The sequence below is a fragment of the Felis catus genome, chromosome C1 (assembly GCF_018350175.1).
Source record: "Felis catus isolate Fca126 chromosome C1, F.catus_Fca126_mat1.0, whole genome shotgun sequence".
In the NCBI taxonomy this organism is placed as follows: Eukaryota; Metazoa; Chordata; class Mammalia; order Carnivora; family Felidae; genus Felis; species Felis catus.
This window is the reverse complement of record NC_058375.1, coordinates 180,768,622-180,787,290: the sequence shown is the minus strand read 5'-3', so window position 1 is coordinate 180,787,290 and position 18,669 is coordinate 180,768,622. Positions and strand designations below refer to the sequence as shown.

At 34.8% G+C, this 18,669-nt stretch overlaps 1 long non-coding RNA gene across 1 annotated transcript in view; it reads left to right on the top strand.

The window, feature by feature from the left end:
- The window catches only part of LOC123379223, a 157,540-nt gene extending 150,209 nt beyond the window's left edge, over window positions 1–7,331 (top strand). The window contains exon 3 of the long non-coding RNA XR_006583449.1: window positions 6,586–7,331. This is a non-coding gene — a long non-coding RNA (uncharacterized LOC123379223). The remainder of the gene's footprint in view (window positions 1–6,585) is intronic.
- The last annotated feature ends 11,338 nt before the right edge of the window (window positions 7,332–18,669 follow it).

The window sequence follows — 18,669 nt, the reverse complement described above, 5'->3', positions numbered from 1 at the left end:
TAATATGTTTCAATGGGAAAAAGATTAAGGACAAATGCTTTGCCTTTCCGTGTATAAATGCTTTTTATCTTCAAATGAACATTTTTGATCTGCTGGGTATATGCCTAGTAGGCCTTGACCAAGATGGCAGAGAAAACACTAGTCTGTGTTTACCAAACGTGTCAATGAACAATGAGGCAAAAATAAAAGAAAAATCCTTAAAGTGATAATGCAGCACAGAAACATTTCTTAATTTTATGTAATTTATTAATAAGCCCTCTCTGCTCTTTGAATCATGAGGAGAATTGAAAATTTAGATTTTTTTATTGGAATTCTCAGTTATGCTAATATTCTTTAAGAGTTGTGTAATCTATACACTAAACCTGGCTGCTCTGTTTTAATGACTGCACTCTGATTGAATGATTCACTTTCCTACAATGAATACTATAAATATATGTATATATGTATTTAAATACTTTTTTATCATTTTATTTCCCCTTTTACTGTCCATAATTGATGCAAGTACTACTAACAATTGCTCACTCATTATTTTTTCCCCATTGCGTCGTTGCCTTTTTAAAAAATTTTTTTTACATTTATTTATTTTTGAGAAAGTGAGGTAAAGTGTGAGCGGGGGAGGGGCAGAGAGAGAAGGAGACACAGAATCCGAAGTAGGTTCCAAGCTCTGAGCTGTCAGCACAGAGCCTGATGCGGGGCTCGAACCCACAAACTGTGAGATCGTGACCTGAGCTGGAGTCAGACGCTCAACCAACTGAGCCACCCAGGCGCCCCTGCATCATTGCCTTTAAATTGTGTAAATATAAGAAGGAAAAATCTTTTGTACTAAAAATCCAAATGGAAATCTCAAGTAATAAATCTAATCTAAGGTAAGCAGAGTGAACATGAAAAATTATCATCATTTTGAGCTGATTCCAACAGCATTTCACTTTTCATTCATGTTCTATCAATTTAACATTGATAGATATTAACCAGATTTTAAGTTCTATTTAGATTTTATATTGCAGACCTCAGTGTTAGGTTCAGGTATGAATTACACTGCCAATTAGCCCCTGAAAATCACCCTAAACATGAAACTGATGCAGTGGCAAAGTCATAAGAGTAGCTGTCAATTTGAAAAGTCTTCCCAATATTTTTAGAAAATATCATAGAGAAGCCTTTTTGAACTATTTGATTTTTTGAAGAATAACTTTGAGTCGTGGGAACAACTGTTACTGTGTTCAAGGCTTAACCATCATTGGGGATATTTCCATGTCTCTATTTTATTTATTTTTTTTTAACGTTTATTTATTTTTGAGACAGAGAGAGACAGAGCATGAACAGGGGAGGAGCAGAGAGAGAGGGAGACACAGAATCTGAAACAGGCTCCAGGCTCTGAGCTGTCAGCACAGAGCCCGACGCGGGGCTCGAACTCACGGACCGTGAGATCATGACCTGAGCCGAAGTCGGATGCTTAACCGACCAAGCCACCCAGGCGCCCCTCCATGTCTCTATTTTAAAAAAGAGAGAGCATGCTTTGTAATTAGACCCAATAACTGATATGAATCTGATTTTATGAGATTATTAAGCATTATGCAGAGTTTAAACAATTGAATAGATCTGAAAATATCCCTTTATTCAAGGTTCAAGTAGCTTTCAAGTAGCGTCAATAACGTCATAAAGACAATGTTATCGATAACTCATTCACCCCTCACCATCTCCTGCCCATGGAGGGTGTAGCTGCTCTCCTTGTTTTCCAGATGAGGAAATGGAGGAACAGAAAAGTTAAATAAGTTACATAAGGTTGTTCAACACAGTAGTTCAGAGCTGTGATTTAATCTCAGGTAATCTGACTCCAGAGTCTGTGCTTCTAATCACTATTACAGTGTGACAGTTTTTATTCACAGCCTCTTAATTTTACTCATTTATTCATTTCATTTTCTTTCATCTGTGGGAATTTTGGGTTAAAATAACATATTCTAATATTTGTGGTCTTATAAAAAATAAACAACAACAAAAAACATTCCAGAGCGTTGATTTCAGTTTTGACTGGGATATGCAAAATGGCACGAAGCAAAATATTAATCTGCTTGCCTGCCTTTAGAGGCAAAACTCTCTGTCTCTAGAATTTTCATGTTGCAGCCGAGACTATTTTTCTCTTGATAACACTAAGATGTGAAAGAGGGAAATAGACTTTGGCCAGGAGATGCTACTCCTGTCCTTAGTTACAGAATATAAGTATTTTCAAACTTGCCTGTTCTATCAGTTTGTTACTATGTAACTCAGTCTCTTGAATTTTCATCTTGGCCCTTCCTAATCTTTGCAGAGTTCATTTATTTGCCCATCTCATTAGCTAATTGCTACAAGTCTGTGTCACAAACTGAAAAGCTAAGGAATATTTCTTAAGAAAACTAAAACCTCTCTCTCCTCTGAATTTATTAGAAAACAATGTGACGGGGGAAAGAAAGGAGTTATACACAGTGCTTATAACTGTGTCAATGTTTCCATCCAGATATGTTGCTAGAAGCTTCTTCAAATTAAAAAAAAGTATTATTCTACTAATGAAGAATAACTTCTACCCATTACTGTGCATACAAACACATGTAATTTATATACATTGCTGGAAAATTTTGAGCTAAATGTAATAAAAACCAGTAGTATTGCTTAGAAAATATCTGACATACAGTAAGCTATAGCTAAATGTCATTATAGTTATTAATGATATTATTATTATTATTATTATTATTATTATTATCTTTATTATCTCAGTTATCCTGTTAGCATGGCAAAGCCCATCTGGTTTATTTAAGCAACCATTACAGAAGGTAACACCAGAGGGAAACAACCTGATTTGGGGAAATCATCTCTTCATTACTAATTTTATAAACCTTGTTTCATAAAATGATGACAACTATAAACCTATGTAAATTAGTACAGTATTCTCATTTGACATGAAAAGCTCCATACCTTATTGGAAATTGCATCTCTAGACCCCCAAGTGAAAAGTGATTGACCCACTGAAACACATTTCAAGTGAAAAGGATCACGAGGTCACATTTTCATCCAGGATTATTTTCCAAAACAAAATGAGGAAGAGAGAGACTTTGGTTTCATTTGATTTCAGATGCTGCATTTTTCCCTTTCTCTCTCTGTCTAGGAGTTCTAGTGATCTCAGGCGGAATTGCAATCACCTAATTAGCAGGCTCGTTGGAATCTTTCAAGTATAACAGTGTGTGTAAGGACTGTAAATTTTCTTCTATGGAGGAATTCATTCAGTTTTGATTAGAACCACGATTAAGAAGTAGGAAGGAGAAAAATGCAAATGTGATTAAAATGTTTTGAAAACATTTCATTTAGGTGGACAGGTATTTTTTTTTTATTATTGCATGGTTGAAAATACTAGATCCCAACCAAGAGCATATTTTCTTAAAAGTGAAGACATATATATGAAAAGAAAAAAAATTAAACTCTGAGATATGGAAATTCCATTCTCTTATGAACTGGTAGTCTTCAAGTGAAGAGAGCCACCTCTTTGATTTTTCTAAGGTTTGACATATTCTTTCATACATTAGAATTTCTTTTTCTGCTTCTTTTTTCCCAAATATACTTTTTCATTCTTATTCTTAAAGCCACCACCATGTCCAATTTTACATTTCACTAAACTAGAAATACTTCCATAATTAGCTGGTTAGCTGGGTTTTTACCCTTCAATCGCTTGCTTTGCTCATTTTACCAATTTATGAAACTATTCTTCCCAACACGCTGGTGATAATGTCTATTAACCAGTTCAATAAAGAGCGTTCTTCCTTTCTCAAATTCTCAACTACTTTGAAAATAAGACAAAAGCATAAAACAAATAGAGCAAAATATCCATAAACCAATGAAGACAATGTTGGACAATCTAATTAATAGTAGACTCAAATGTGCCTGATATCTGAACCCAGGAACATGACAGATTTACCAACCTAGACAGAGATAACACTTGCCTGGCACAGACCCCCCATGTGGCAGCTTCATCCAGGAGGAGAGAGGAGAATAAAGTTAAGCCTACTGCCAAGAAAGAAAAGAGGAGAGGTGAACTCATGTGAAGTGTTTTCTTTTAATTTCTCAATCAGATAAACTTTAGTGCTCCTGGAGCAAAGGATTAGAGGGACAGAGAGTGGCTGCCTTCACATAGAATATCAAGAGTGATGAAGAAATGTTCACTGACAACATTTTATCATGGCGTTACTGCCACTTAAGAACTTATAATATGCCATTTTTTACATCAATTCCTAAAGTCTCTGCATTTGAAGATACTTCATGAACGTTTCCCTCCTTCTTTTGATATCCATATTCCCCAATTTCTCTGGATTCTTCCATTATGTTTGACCATTAAAAGTCCTCATTGTCTCTCATATATACCTAATAATTTATGTAGCCTCTTTCTCATTCTGCTCTTAGGAATAATCATTCATGATCTGTCTCCAGCCCTGTGATTTCAAATGGATATTTTAATCTATTAAACTTCTCACTGAGGCTTTTGTTTCTCTTTCACTAAACTTCTTTTTACTACTTAAACTTTGGGTAGTTAAATTTTGACTTTTTACTAAACTGTTAGGACCTTGAGGCCACTGATCATACAGTATAACACCTAAGTCATAGTTGACTTAGAGTACTCATTAAATACCATTAAATTATTAAATGAATTAAAAGATTTAAATAGTAATTTTCACATCTTCAAAGTGTTGAACATTTTGGTGACTTAATTCCTGGATTTTATGCTAATTTAAGACATCACACTTATTTAGGATAGACTGAGAAATATATTAAATTATGTGTAGTGAACTTCATCCTGTATTACTGTGGCATTTCTCATTGTCAGGTTAAACATAAATTCTGTGTAAGGCAGAAACCGGAGACACAGAATACTTCTCACATAAGTGTACAATTAGGCATGGGAAGTGGGTGGAACCACCAGATTCTAAGTGGTTGAGTCAAACAGAGTTTGGCAGATTCAGAACTGGTGCTCTAGCTCCTGCCATGAAACTTCCATGAGGGAAGTTCTACGACTCTATCGAGAACATTGAAGAAAAGTGTGTCTTTTATCCCAGACATGATTTCCAGATGAAAGATTGGGGATAGGTATATAAGAGAACACCCCAAGAATATGTAGGAATTGTTTATGAACTGAAAAAAAGTAACACCCGCCTATCATGGGGACTTCTCTGAGTGACAGACCCCACAAACATGCTTGTTGCTGTTGATTTCCGGAGGAGAAGAATCAGAAAAAAATAGCTAAGCAGGGGAGCTAGGAGAGGCTGAGAAATGTTTAACAAACTGCTTTGGGGATGAGACAAGAGTACCCTTGTACATAGGATTTGCTAAGATTTCCTCAGCATAAATATCGTCACCATGGCCCATCTCAAGCTACCCATATGAGGTCACTGAGCAGGAAGATGAGAAGATTGTACACAATTGACCGTTAAAGCTGGCGTGAGAAGCTTCGGCACCCACTGGTGGGATGAGTGGAGGGAGTGTTCTCTCCAGGTTTCTCTTAGAGATGATTTTCACGTGGACCCAATTTCTGAGCTTCCCATATGCCAAATAAAAGCGCCATGTGTTTAAACCTCCCTAAAATCTATGTGCCTATATGCCAATTCATTCTTCCTGTATTTCTTGATATCATGGGAATATCAACACATATAAACTCTGTTAAAAATAGAAATGGAGCTAACATACAGGGGAGACACAAATGTTTGAATAAAGAAGATTGGAGGTGCTCTGACATTTCCTGAGATAATTATACATAAATTTAATTGGATATGGCCTTAAATGGCATATTGTTTCAGACAGAATAAACTATTATATCTGAAAGCTTTTCTCTACTCTAGAATGAAAATGGGACACATCAAAATAGGTCTATTGTGGAAATCGTGGCATGGCACATTATCTGATCTGTGACTCTTTGAATTTTGCATATTATACAAGATACGTAGAACGAAACTTTCCATCCCAAATCATTTCAATCTGCCGCAATTTTCATTCCCCTTACGTTTATGTCTCTCTTTTTTTCTGTCTACTGCAAGGTCCAGTCAGGCTCCACATCTAGTAAAATCTTCCCTTGTTTCTCTCTCATTAATCCCCTATTTTCCTCATCAGCTTTTATCACTAGCATATCCATGTGTAATTTTTGAACTGTTTCCTATGTGGTCTCCATATTTCCATTGTCACCTCATGCTATCTATGCTACGGTCTGCTCCCTATTTATTCACATAAAATACTTTTTACAGATGCTGTCCTTTCCTTATAGAATTCACACTTAATATTGGCTCGTGCTTCAGTTTTATTTCCTTCTGCAGGATGCTCAACACTGATCCAAACGGAAGCACTCACCGTTCTTGCAGTCACAGCACAGTCTTTTACATCTTCTTACCTCTACTGGGCTGTTTGTGCCCTCAGCCTCAAATACTCTCCCTTCAGCGGTTCTCTTCTGAGCACATGTCCAATGCGATCTCATTATAAAGTGACCTTAATCAGCTGGATTTAATTATGTTCTATATTCTGAGCCCTTCTTTTGTGATACTAATCAGGACTTCCCCTTTTTTTTATTGCATATCATCTTTCAAGGGTATCTACCTGATGGATGTTGGGTCCTTACAGCAGGGAGAAGATGCACTCATCTTTGTATTTCTAGCACCTCTCACAGGACTGGAAAAGCTGGCCATCAGATAAATGTAAGTGAAGGTGGTGCAAAAGGACTTTATAGATGCTGAAGGCATGTCATTGCTGACCAGGATGTTTTCTACAGTAATTCCAAGCTAGAATGGGGCTGCCTTTTTTAAGAGATCTCAGGAATTATCCTGGGAAATTTTAGACAAGGCAAATGAAGTGGAGTGAAACTTAAAATGTACAATAGTCATTTTTCCATAAATGGTCTCTGTGTGTATAAAAGACAATATCTTATATGTTATGCTACCAATGCATATTGCAATAATACAGGTGACCTTTTAAGAATACATTACGTGGTTACTTGTTAAGTATCTATTGTCTTTAGAGGTACGTCCGGGAATTTTAAAAGGTGCACTTCTAAAAAAATAAATTTAATTGATGTAGCACATTTGAGAACTATTCATAACAGCAAAACTTTAGAATTAGTGTACACAGTATTCTTTTATATATCAATTAATGTGCAGCTAGTATCAATCAAACAATATAACTGCATATGTATTATGTGCAAGATATGGATGGCTTCAAGTGTTTTACGTGGATTGTATTATTTTACAAAATGTTATCCCTGACTTGTAAATGTAAAACTGAAGGAACAGAGACTACAGGAAACTTGATGGTGCATATTTCACTGTGAAAATTGTTTCAAAATCCATGTACTTTTTACTTGAAAGAACATGGAGTCGCATGGGTTAAAGGACTAGTGATGAATAATTTTTGCTTTTGAATTCAGAAAGTAGAAATCTTGGTGTCATAAATATGCTAAGATATGAATTTACCAGCCATTTCCAAAAAGGTTTTCATAGTTACTTGTACAGCCTGGAAGAAATATACATTGCACATTAGACATATATGCAATGGGTTCCATATATGGATTTCCAGTCAGAATGCACCAACTCATAGGAAGAATGGAAGGAAGGGTAGTATGTGAATTGCTCTAGTCAGCCAACACAACGGAATCTATACTCAATCCATTTTCACTTCACAGAGGATTAGCATTTTGAAATATTTGGCTAGATTTTTTTTCTTTTTTGTGTTGACAGCACTAAAGTTTGAGCTTTAAGAAACAGGGGAGAAAAGACGTTACGTTTCAGATGAATCTCAACAATGTCACTAGGACTTTTGTCTTCTCTGTCTCCCATCCAATTCCAGGAAGATTATTCAGAACTTTCCAAGTGTTGCAAAGTTTTTCTGAATGAAGAGAATATGAACAATCCCTAAAAAAACAAGTGCCCTGTCAATTGTGCCTTCATTTGAATACTGTTTCTGTCCTTTGGACTAAGCTTCCTTAGGGCAGGTTCACCATTAATGTGCTGTTCCCTGCACAGTGCCTGGAACAGAGTAGGCACATGGTCAATCCTCACAGAAACAAAGAATTCATTACTCATACTGGTAAGAGAAGTAGACGCAGCCTGGAAAGTTCAGATAGGAAGTATGTATGTTTGTTTATAGGAGGTTCAAAGGAGTTCACCCTAAAGATACAAGGCCCATAATCTCAAACTCGGGAAGTGGGAGCTCAGGGGTTTTTACTTTCCTAGGAAAGATCTAACCCTACCAAGTGAGTTATTTATGGAGAGTAGCTTGTGCTAGGGTTTCTTAGAATGCACACTGAGAGTGCTCCCTCCTAAAAGATGTGTAAAGCATTCTGAAAAAACACCTTTCCTGAAGGGAAATACACATTAGGCATGTTGACAACAGCCATGGCAGTTATATCAGTAAATAGGGGCAACATTGCACATTTTGAAATGTTTGAACAATATTCAGCAACATTTTCAGTCTCTTATCCTTAACACTGATTGTAGGAGAAGAATGTCTTAGGAATGAGAAAAGAATGAACTGAAGTTCAAATAATCTAACTGGTTGGGGCATGTTATAATTTTTTTTCTCTTTTCTCTACAAGTATAGTGTTCTAGGAAACTTGTTATCATGTTATTCTGTGGAACAAGTCCATATCCGGCATTTCATATTTATTAGATATTTGTGAGACTTCTTTCAACTGTGCGTTTGAGAAGAAAAAAAATGTTTTTTAAAAAAACTGATATTATTCATCTAAAAACTATGATTAAAATTTACATATTGTTTTCATTAGTTTGAGGATATCTCTTATTCACTGCTGTTTATGGAGTTTGAGGAATGCATTATGAGTTAAACCCAGAAATATACCAGAGTTTTTATATTCAGCTTTCATTTCAAGACTTAAATCTACACTTTAAATGAACATTATGCATACTATTAGCACTTAGTTTTAAATTTTAGGGAGCTGATAATGATTTTTCTAATCAGCAGACATTGAAAAACACATTGCATTTAAGTTTCTTGATTAAATACATTATTCAGGTAGCTAAGTCTTCGAAATATGTCATATGCATACTAAATATTAGGTAGTAGGCTTTCAGTTTGGAGTCCAGAATTCCCTTTTAAGTCACAGAATTTTAGCAAAGCTGATGTCTTGCAAAATTAGAGATTTATAATTAGTTGCCTTTGAAAATATTTTTCAAAGTTTCACTTATTATTTGTTTATTATTATGAAAGATAAAATATTTCATTTGTCTGTGATCTGCCTCTTTCCTCACTGCTTGCCAAATTTTAAACAAAATTATATACAAAGAGATTGCTTTATATAACCACACCAAGTAATTCCTGGGGCTCAAATATTCAAGTATTTAAAACATTTTATTAAAGCATTAAATTTTAGAATTTATATTTATGTTACCCTCATAAATTAAAGTGAGTGACATAAACCTTCAATTTTGTTTCAAAAGTGTATGTGTATGTATGTGTGTTTTTTGTCTTCTGTGATATTTCCAGGGTAAAAAAAAAAATAAAATGGTGGTAGACGCACACACATACACACACAAGATACAAAAAGGGGGCTAAAGAAACCTTTGTTGAATAAATAGATGAGGCATCGGTCTTATGGAAGTTTGAAGTAGAGCCCTTTGAGATAATCTGCCCCATTTCAGAATCTTGATGCACTACTTTCTAGAAGTGTGATCTTAAGCAAGTTAACTAAATGCTCAGAGTCTTGATTTCTGCATCAGAAAATAGGTAATAAATATAGGGTTCTAATGAGCTCTAAATGAGATAATCTACATAGTAAGTATGCAGTAAATATAAACTATAATTGTTAGTTTTTAAAATACAATTACTAGAATTAATTAGAATGTGACAGTGATTTGTGATGTTAATGAAGGTTATAGATCATAATAATTTAGTAATTTATCCAATTAGTTAAGTCTTTTAAGTGGCCCAGTCCTATGGTATTTGAAATATCAAGAAGGAGCCAGTTTTACAAACATCGTAGAAACATGCAAATGCTGCTCCGTCATTTCATTTTTAAACTATGGGAAAATCTTCAGGTATTTCTAAGTCATAAGCGCATTTTAAAAACTTTGAACTAATGAAGAAATTTGTGTTCATCAGAGTCTCCTTGTTTTTTATTTATCTTTGAGTTTTTCCATAACTCGTTCAATTTTGAACAAGGCATCACTTTCCTTTTAAGCCTGTACTTCTCTGTGAAGTGCGGTTTCCAAATGTACGAGAAGACCTGAAAATTAGGGAAGATTTTATTTAACTGAATAAATTGAGTTTGTGTTTTTCCTACTAGAATGAAATTAGAAAAGTTACCCTATACAGGTCTTTTTAAGAAAAAAAAAATAACTTGTTTAAAATGCAGTAGTTCAATGTGCTTCTGGGAATTTTGTGGAATCTAGAAGTCTTTACAGTGTTGTCCAAGGCTCTGCGATATTGTAGCCATGAGTCACTTGAGGCTGTTGAGCACTTGAAATGTTGGTAGAGTGATGAAGAAACGGAATTTTTAATTTTAGTTCATCTTAATGAATTTAATTTAAATTTAAATTGCCACATATGGCTGGTGGCATTTGTAAGAAAACTTACAAACGGTAAATTCCACATGACATACTGGAAATGCAGTTTCAAATGAACAGAAATATAGCAATCTACCTTTTTATTCTTTATAGTATTTTTGGTTTTTTCAAGTATTAGAACATGTAGTCTCCCCAGCAGATAACTCACTTTCTCATGTCTGTCGTGTATCTATCATTCTGTCTATATACTGGACAACATATCTATATGCATGTACATACACACACTCTATACTATGTATTGTGGCATTTTTATACTATATATGTGTATAGTATATGGATATATATGGTCACACATCAAAGAGGGAAGGAAGTCAGGAAGATCGGCTAAAAATATGTTACAGAGATTTAGTAAAATTTAATGCACATCCAAATTTTGAGCATTCCTGCTTATCCTACTATCAGAGATAAGTAACCATTTATTTTCTCATTGAATGATGAATAAAAGCTGTACGGATTTAATTTCAGTTTGAAACCTCCATTTCACAATATGTGGAATTTTGACAAAAGTATTCTTTTGATTGTCTATCTCAAAATTCATTGCAACATAATCTAACGATTCAAACTTTCTAATCTATTGAAGTTTAATCTATGCTTCTCCAAGTACATAACAATGAATGTCTCTATAAGATTTCTTAGTTTTATTTATCTATTTATTCATTTGTTCATTTATTTCAGCCACTGGAAGAGAGACAATACAAGTAGAATTTAGTGAAATGATTTCTTTTTTTGTCCTGTGGCCTGTTGATATGAATTTCTCCCAAGGAATTAGATCCTGAAAACTGCCCCTGTATTTAGAGTTTCAATATGTTTGGCTTATGTAAGTCATATGAACCAACAGAAAAGAATGTCTTGATTAATATTTCCCTAAATATGATACAATATTTGAAACAATAATCATTTGACATGAACTCTTCTGAAAGGGATTTGGGGAAGTACTAACTTTACATGTAGACTTGTGCTGATAAAGAGAAATTAGAAAAGGAAGGAAACTCCAAGAAAGTTTTGAGTTTTGGTCTCATCATGGCCCCTGAACTTTTCATAGCATGCATTTTTTATGATGTTTTATAGAGCTCCCTTTTCTTTACCTGCCTATCCCTAAAATCTCACCCCCAACACCAATCTTTGAGGCAGCTGTAGAACTTGGTCATATTCCAGAAGGAACAAGAGCACTGCATCTTTGGTTAGGTTGGGCCCCTGCCATTCCTGCAGCCCAGATGCCCAACTATGAAGTACATCAGTGACCAGAGAGACTGGAGAAAAAGGACACTAATCCAGAGGCTCAAAGTTTGTTTTTTTCACTTTTTTTTCTTTGTGACACCTATATTATTAGGCTGTGTTTTTCCTCCTTAATTAGCTTGTATAAAAAGTGTTTAGTTATTTTATAATATGCAGATGGATGTGATAGTCTATAATTTAGATTCATATAGAAACCATTTCACAAGAGCATTTTTTATTTTTATTTTTATTAATTTCATTTTAATTTGAGTATGTTGATGCACAATGCTTCATTAGTTTCAGGTGTACAACATAGTAATTCGACAAGTTTGCACATTATGCTTATGCACACCACAATATAGCTACCGTCTGTTACCATACGATGCTATTATTACAATATCATTGGCTATATTCCTTTGCTGTGCCTTTTATTCCATGACTTATTCATTCTATAATGCAAGCCTGTATCCCCACACCCCTTCACCCATTTTACCCATCTCCCCACACCCCTGCCTTCTGGCAACCATCAGTTTATTCTTTATTTACAGGTCTGATTCTGCTCTTTATTTCTTAGATTATTCATTTGTTTGCTTTTTTAAGATTCCACATATGAATGAAATCCTATGGTATTTATCTTTTTCAGTCTGACTCAGCACACTACCCTTCACTTAGCACACTACTCTTCATTTCACTTAGCACAATATCCTCTGCGTCCATCAATGTTGTTGCAAATGGCATGATCTCATACTTTTTTATGACTGTGTAATATTATTCTGGTGTGCATGTGGTGTGCATATTATCCTGGTGCGGTGTGCACACCCACACACAGGCACACATATTCATATATCCGTGGACTCTTAGGTTACTTTCACATCTTGGCTATTGTAAATAATTCTGCAATAAACATAGGGATGCATATATCTTTTCAAGTTAGTGTTTTCAGTTTTGGGGGGTAAATGTCCAGTAGTGGAATTATTGGATCATATGGTATTTTTTATTATTCTTATTTTTAAGTAGGCTTTCTGCCCAGTGTGGAGCCCAGCCTGGGGCTTGAGCTTACGACCCTGAGATCAAGACCTGAGCTGAGATCAAGAGTCAGATGCTTAACCGACTGAGCCACCCAGGTACCCCCATTATTATTTTCAAAAGAACAATCGTGTGTATGTTTGTGTGTGTACATGTGCACATATTCACGTGTGTCTAATTCAAGGTGGTGAAACCACTAAGTGATATGGTCTCTGGCAGTGTTTTGGGGCAAGGAAATAGTAGGGTAGATGAGGATCACAAATAAGTGAATGAAGCTTAGAAATTAAAATATTGAGAGAAGTATTCTAGGAGTTTGGATGTTTCAGTGTACAAATAAAAGATATGGATCAATGAACGCTTTCAATCTTGTAAAAAATTGAATATATTCTAATGGCAAGGGAAGCATTCATTGTCTTCCTTATTTTAGAGTGGTATGATGGGATCTAGCTATGTCTGGGAATCAACCATGATAACAATGTGTGAGATAACATATAGAAAAAAGAGGCAAACGTAGATGAAAAATTAGAAAATGTTTGTACTTTTCTGGGTTAGAGGAAATTAGGTCTTGAGTTAGAACAAATATAGAAAAAAAAATTTAGTTTAGTCTGTGGAAACATAGAGAAAAATCTGAAAAGTACATTGAAAGTTAAAGGTACTTCAAAAAGTTTTTGCTCCTGTGACTGAAAGTATAATAGGAAACTTAATCAATGCAGGAAACAGAGAAGGATTATTTTTTTTTTTGAAGGTATTTTGATAAGGTAAACAATTGTGATTTATCTTATCAGTGTTATCTCTGATAAATGCAGAAAATAGATGTCTTGATTGAGGAGACAGGATAAGAACCAATATGTGGGTTTAGCATTACTCCTTTTTATTTTTTAATATTTAAAATTTGTTTGAAGAAATTTGTTTTAATGTTTATTTACTTCTTTGAGAGACCCTCAGGGGAGGGTCAGAGAGAGAGGAAGAGAGAGAGAATCCAAAACAGGCTCTGTGCTGTTAGTGCAGAGCCAGACATGGGGCTCGAACTCACGAACCATGAGACCATGTTCTGAGCCAAAATCAAGAGTCAGATGATTAACTGAGCCTCCCATACATGCCTGTTTTAGCATTATTCATATAGAGATTATAATTAAAGATTTTATGGTGGATGTAGTTCCCTTGAAAGAAAGCTTAACATGCAAGAGTGAATTTATAATTTTGGAGGTTGGAGTAGTTCAGAATGATGATCAGATTCAATTCATGAAGGCTGTTGAGATTGAGGAATAGGCTACAAAACTACTCTTTTCAGAGATTGTAAGGGCCATGAACGTAGGCGTTGAAGTTCCAACTAGAGAATAAGAATGAGGGGGGAAATTGTGAACTATGTACAAAATCTTGTTAAGAGAGAACAGTTGATGGCTGTGTGAAAAGTTCTAGCTGAAATTGGCAGTGGGGAAAATGGAGAAAAATTTCTCTTTGTGATTCTCAGATACAAAAAGAGCCAGTAACAGTCATCATTTGAGAAAGAATTTTTTTTCAAGTTTTTCCCTTAGATAACAAAAACAGATATTATAAATTTATCCCCAAATTATGGACAGGTGGATGGGAAAAAAGACTATTGTGTGAGACTATTTTTCCCCTTATACTATATTAGGAAATTAGACACAATAGCATAATTCCATGATGTCAATATAAATGGAATCATGATTAAAGAGTGAGAGTCATACATTTATCAGAATTATTGAGACAATAGGCAAACTTATATGTGTTGCTTGAAGATTTCATTTTGTGTATACCAGACCTTTCTGAATAAACCAGGGCAGCTGAAATATAGGCCTTCTCAATGCCCACATACATGGACAGATGGTTGATGAGCCAAAATTCGTTGGTGGGATATCAGTGTCCTGGTAGTTGAAAAACGTACACAGAGAGATGTGAGGATTTCTCATTGACTGAAATTAAGTCTCTGAGTCTTATGACTTAATGGCAGCCTCCAGATAGAAATAAAAAAGATATGTTGAAAATGGAAGAATGTTCTATTTTTTTTTATTCCTGCCTGTGTGGATTGAGATTTATCCTTTCTATATTAAACATAAATGTTTTCAAGAGACTTTTTATGAAACAGAATCCTGAGTATCTCTCTCAGTAATTATACAAAATGGTGAATATAACTACTGACAACATGGTTCTAGTTTCCATTACTTTCTTCCATTTGATTAATATCCACTTCCTCTTCTCCTCTATTTATGGTTTCAAGCTCAAAGATGAATTCATTATGTGGAAATAAATTACTATACAGGTCAGATTCCTTGTTTCAGTCTTAATTAAAATTTTGTTGACTCCAGGGACAATAAGTTTCAACTCATAGTAAATGAGAAAATCTCGAAAAAGAAGTTAAATGAAGCTGTTTAGAAAGACTTTCGCACTACACAAATATGGCATCCCTTTGCCTTTGTTTGGAGAAAAATAAGAATTAAGATTGGTGAATATTTAGATAACTGTTTTCAGAAAATTCAAGGCAGAGCTTCAGAGTTGTTCTGAATCTTATTATAATGTTGAATTTTGTTCTAAGTGTGTTTAATAAAAAAGACTGAATCCTGCTTTTGGTAATATTCAATTTTTTTGTAAATCTGATGCTTGAAATGCTATATGAAAGTAAGTTCATAAAACATGTTTGTGGCAAAGTGTAGTACTTGTTCACTTAAAATTGAGACTGTGTTTGTCAAAGGAAATTATATTTGAAAATACCCATCAGCTGTAGGATGTTTGATTCATTAAATTTGATGACTAATCTTATTATAAATAAAACAACTAGGCAAAATTCCTGTCCACATATTTGTGAAATTTAGAGGACATTTTTTTCTGCCTACATAAGTTGTACAGATAAAATTAGATACTAGTTATATTAGAAATATTATCAAATCAAATTATAATGTAAAAAGTCCATTTTTTAAAAAAAGTTTCTTTTTTAATTTTTGAAAATGAAATATCCAAGTTACGTTTAAAGATACATTAAGGAAGCAGGTGTATATAACTTCTGTCAAATTCCACATTTTTAATTATTCACACTATATGCTTATGCAACAGAAAGCATTTAGTTGTTCTTTTTTGGTAAGGATATATGAAAAACTACTGATGATTTTAAAAATAAATTTTTTTAAGTTTATTTAGTGAGAGAGAGTAGGAACAGGGGACAGGTAGAGAGAGAGAAAGAGAGAATGTCAAGCAGGCTTCATGCTGTCCACGCAGAGCTCCACGCGGGGCTTGAACTCACAAAACCGTGAAATCATGACCTGAGCCGAGATCCAGAACCTGACACTTAACCGACTGAGCCATCCAGGTGCCCAGAAAAAACTACTGATGATTAGTCCTCTCTCACAGTCAAAATCAAGTCAGTCATTTTTTTTTTCAAACTATCTTAATGCTGAATATTTCTCAACAAACCTCTCACACTGCCGCAATCTTACACAGTACTACCATCTCTCCCCAAGAATTATTATTTTTGATACAGGCCTTCCAACTTGTTTCCTTACTTTTCCTTATTTTTCTCCTTCATTTTATGTTCTACAGTTCTCATGACCTGAGGCCTGTGTAATCCACTCCCCTCCACCCCATGCACACCCCCAACACATGCACACATGCACACACACACACACACACTCACACACACACTCACACACTCACTCACTCGCTTTTCTTTTCTGGTTTCAAGTCTTTGTAGGATATTTCTGATCCAGAATCTCCGTCTCGTAGAATGACCTTTCCTGTACACTTACATATCTCTCTCCCTGTCTTCATTTTTTTGTCTACCCAATAATCACCAGTTCAAAACGATATCAACTCTTACATTTTTCTAATTACTTCCCCTGGTTTTACTTCCAAAACATATTGCACTATATAAAATGAAAGAAAATATTACTTAGTTTGGTTTATGATTGACTTCACCCAGTAGAGTATAAGGTCCATAACAGCAGAGATTTGGTTGTTTTATTTGCCTGTGAATTGCCACTGCTTAAAACAGTGCCTAACACAAAATACTTAACTGAAGCTTATCCTTGTTTTTGTTTATATTTATTAGTTCTTAGTGCCAAAATTTAAGAAGTGCAATTATAGACATGTGTCCATCAGAAAAAACAACAGGATTGATGGGGGAATGAGATTGTTTGAGGTGACCATGTTTAGAAAACAGAGTTAAGAGCATTTGAATCAGTATTATTAGTTTTTTAAGGTATTATATAGTTCCTAAGTAGAGCAGAGATAGAAGTTTCTCAAAGGCAGAGAGAAACTCTTGGTTTTTCTTGTAAATAAGCCATTGTTATTTAGGGTTTAGTGTTACAGATTGAATTAATCTTAAGTGATGCAAAATGTCTGCGACTCCCTAATGCTTTTCCAATAAATTCCACTATAGCAACAATAGAAAACACAAGTGCCTGGGCACCTGGGTGGCTCGGTCGGTTGGGCATCTGACTAGCTCAGGTCATGATCTCACTGTTTGTGAGTTCAAGCTCTGCATCCGGCTCTGTGCTGACAGCTCAGATCCTGGAGCCTGCTTCAGATTCTGTGTGTCCCTCTCGCTCTGCTGCTCCCCCACTCACAGTCTGTCTCTGTCTCTCTCTCAAAAAAAAAAATAAACATTAAAATAAATATTTTAAAAGAAAGAAAAAAACACAAGTGCCTTATTTTTTTTTAACATTTATTTATTTTTGAGACAGAAAGAGACAGAGCATAAACAGGGGAGGAGCAGAGAGAGAGGGAGACACAGAATCTGAAACAGGCTACAGGCTCTGAGCTGTCAGCACAGAGCCCGACGCGGGGCTCGAACTCCCGTACCGTGAGATCATGACCCGAGCCGAAGTGGGACGCTTAACCGACCGAGCCACCCAGGCGCCCCATAAGTGCCTTATGATAGAAAAAAAACAAAAGCTTAATTCAATTTCCTTTTATTAACAAAAGATTCAATGAAATGTTATTTCATTCTTTTTAAAAATATAACTGTTAATATTCTAGTTTAGTGCCTGTCTGCAAAGCAGTTTTATCTTTGGCTTCTTATTTTGAAGCGTAATTTCATTTCTTTGGAGTTTCTTTTTCTTTCTTTTAAAACTTTTATTTTTATGTGTATTTATTTATTTATTTATTTTTGAGTGAGGGAGACAGCACAAGCCGGGGAGGGGCAGAGAGAGGAGAGAGAGAATCCCAAGCAGGCTCTGCACCAGCAGTGCAGAGCCCTGCAGCAGGGCTTGATCTCATGAATCATGAGATCACAACCTGAGCTGAGATCAAGAGTCTTAACTGAGATCAAGACACTTAACCGACTGAGCCACCCAGCTGTCCCAGTATTTTTTTTTTCTTTCTAAACACATTGATTCTTACAAGTTTTGCCATAACATGGATTACCCATTGTTTTAAGAGGTTTGTACACCAGTCAATTGAGTCATGCCAAACAGAAACACAATTATTGATTAAAATGAAATCATTGTGTTGCAGGGTTTAAGAAAATAATAATAGATATTAAATTTACTTTGATGAGTAGCATATTTATTCTTCTTTTGGAACATAATTGAATGTAAAAATGAAACCTTCTGATTCCATTTGTAATGAAACTACATTAAAAATACAAGCACGTATATTCAAGTTGAATTTACAATACTGGAAATAGTATATGTACAGTTGATACTTATTTTTCCCATAAACTTTTACAATCTTTCATAACAAAAATTTGAGTTGTAACTAAAATGAGGCAATTACTAATAATTCATAGAAATAAATTATCATATTAAAAATCTAAATAGTATCGGGACTATTTTTTTTTTTCATTTATTTGGCAGGGTTTCCTTGCTAGTTTGTTTTGATTTTTTTCTTTAGCTTTTATAATGCA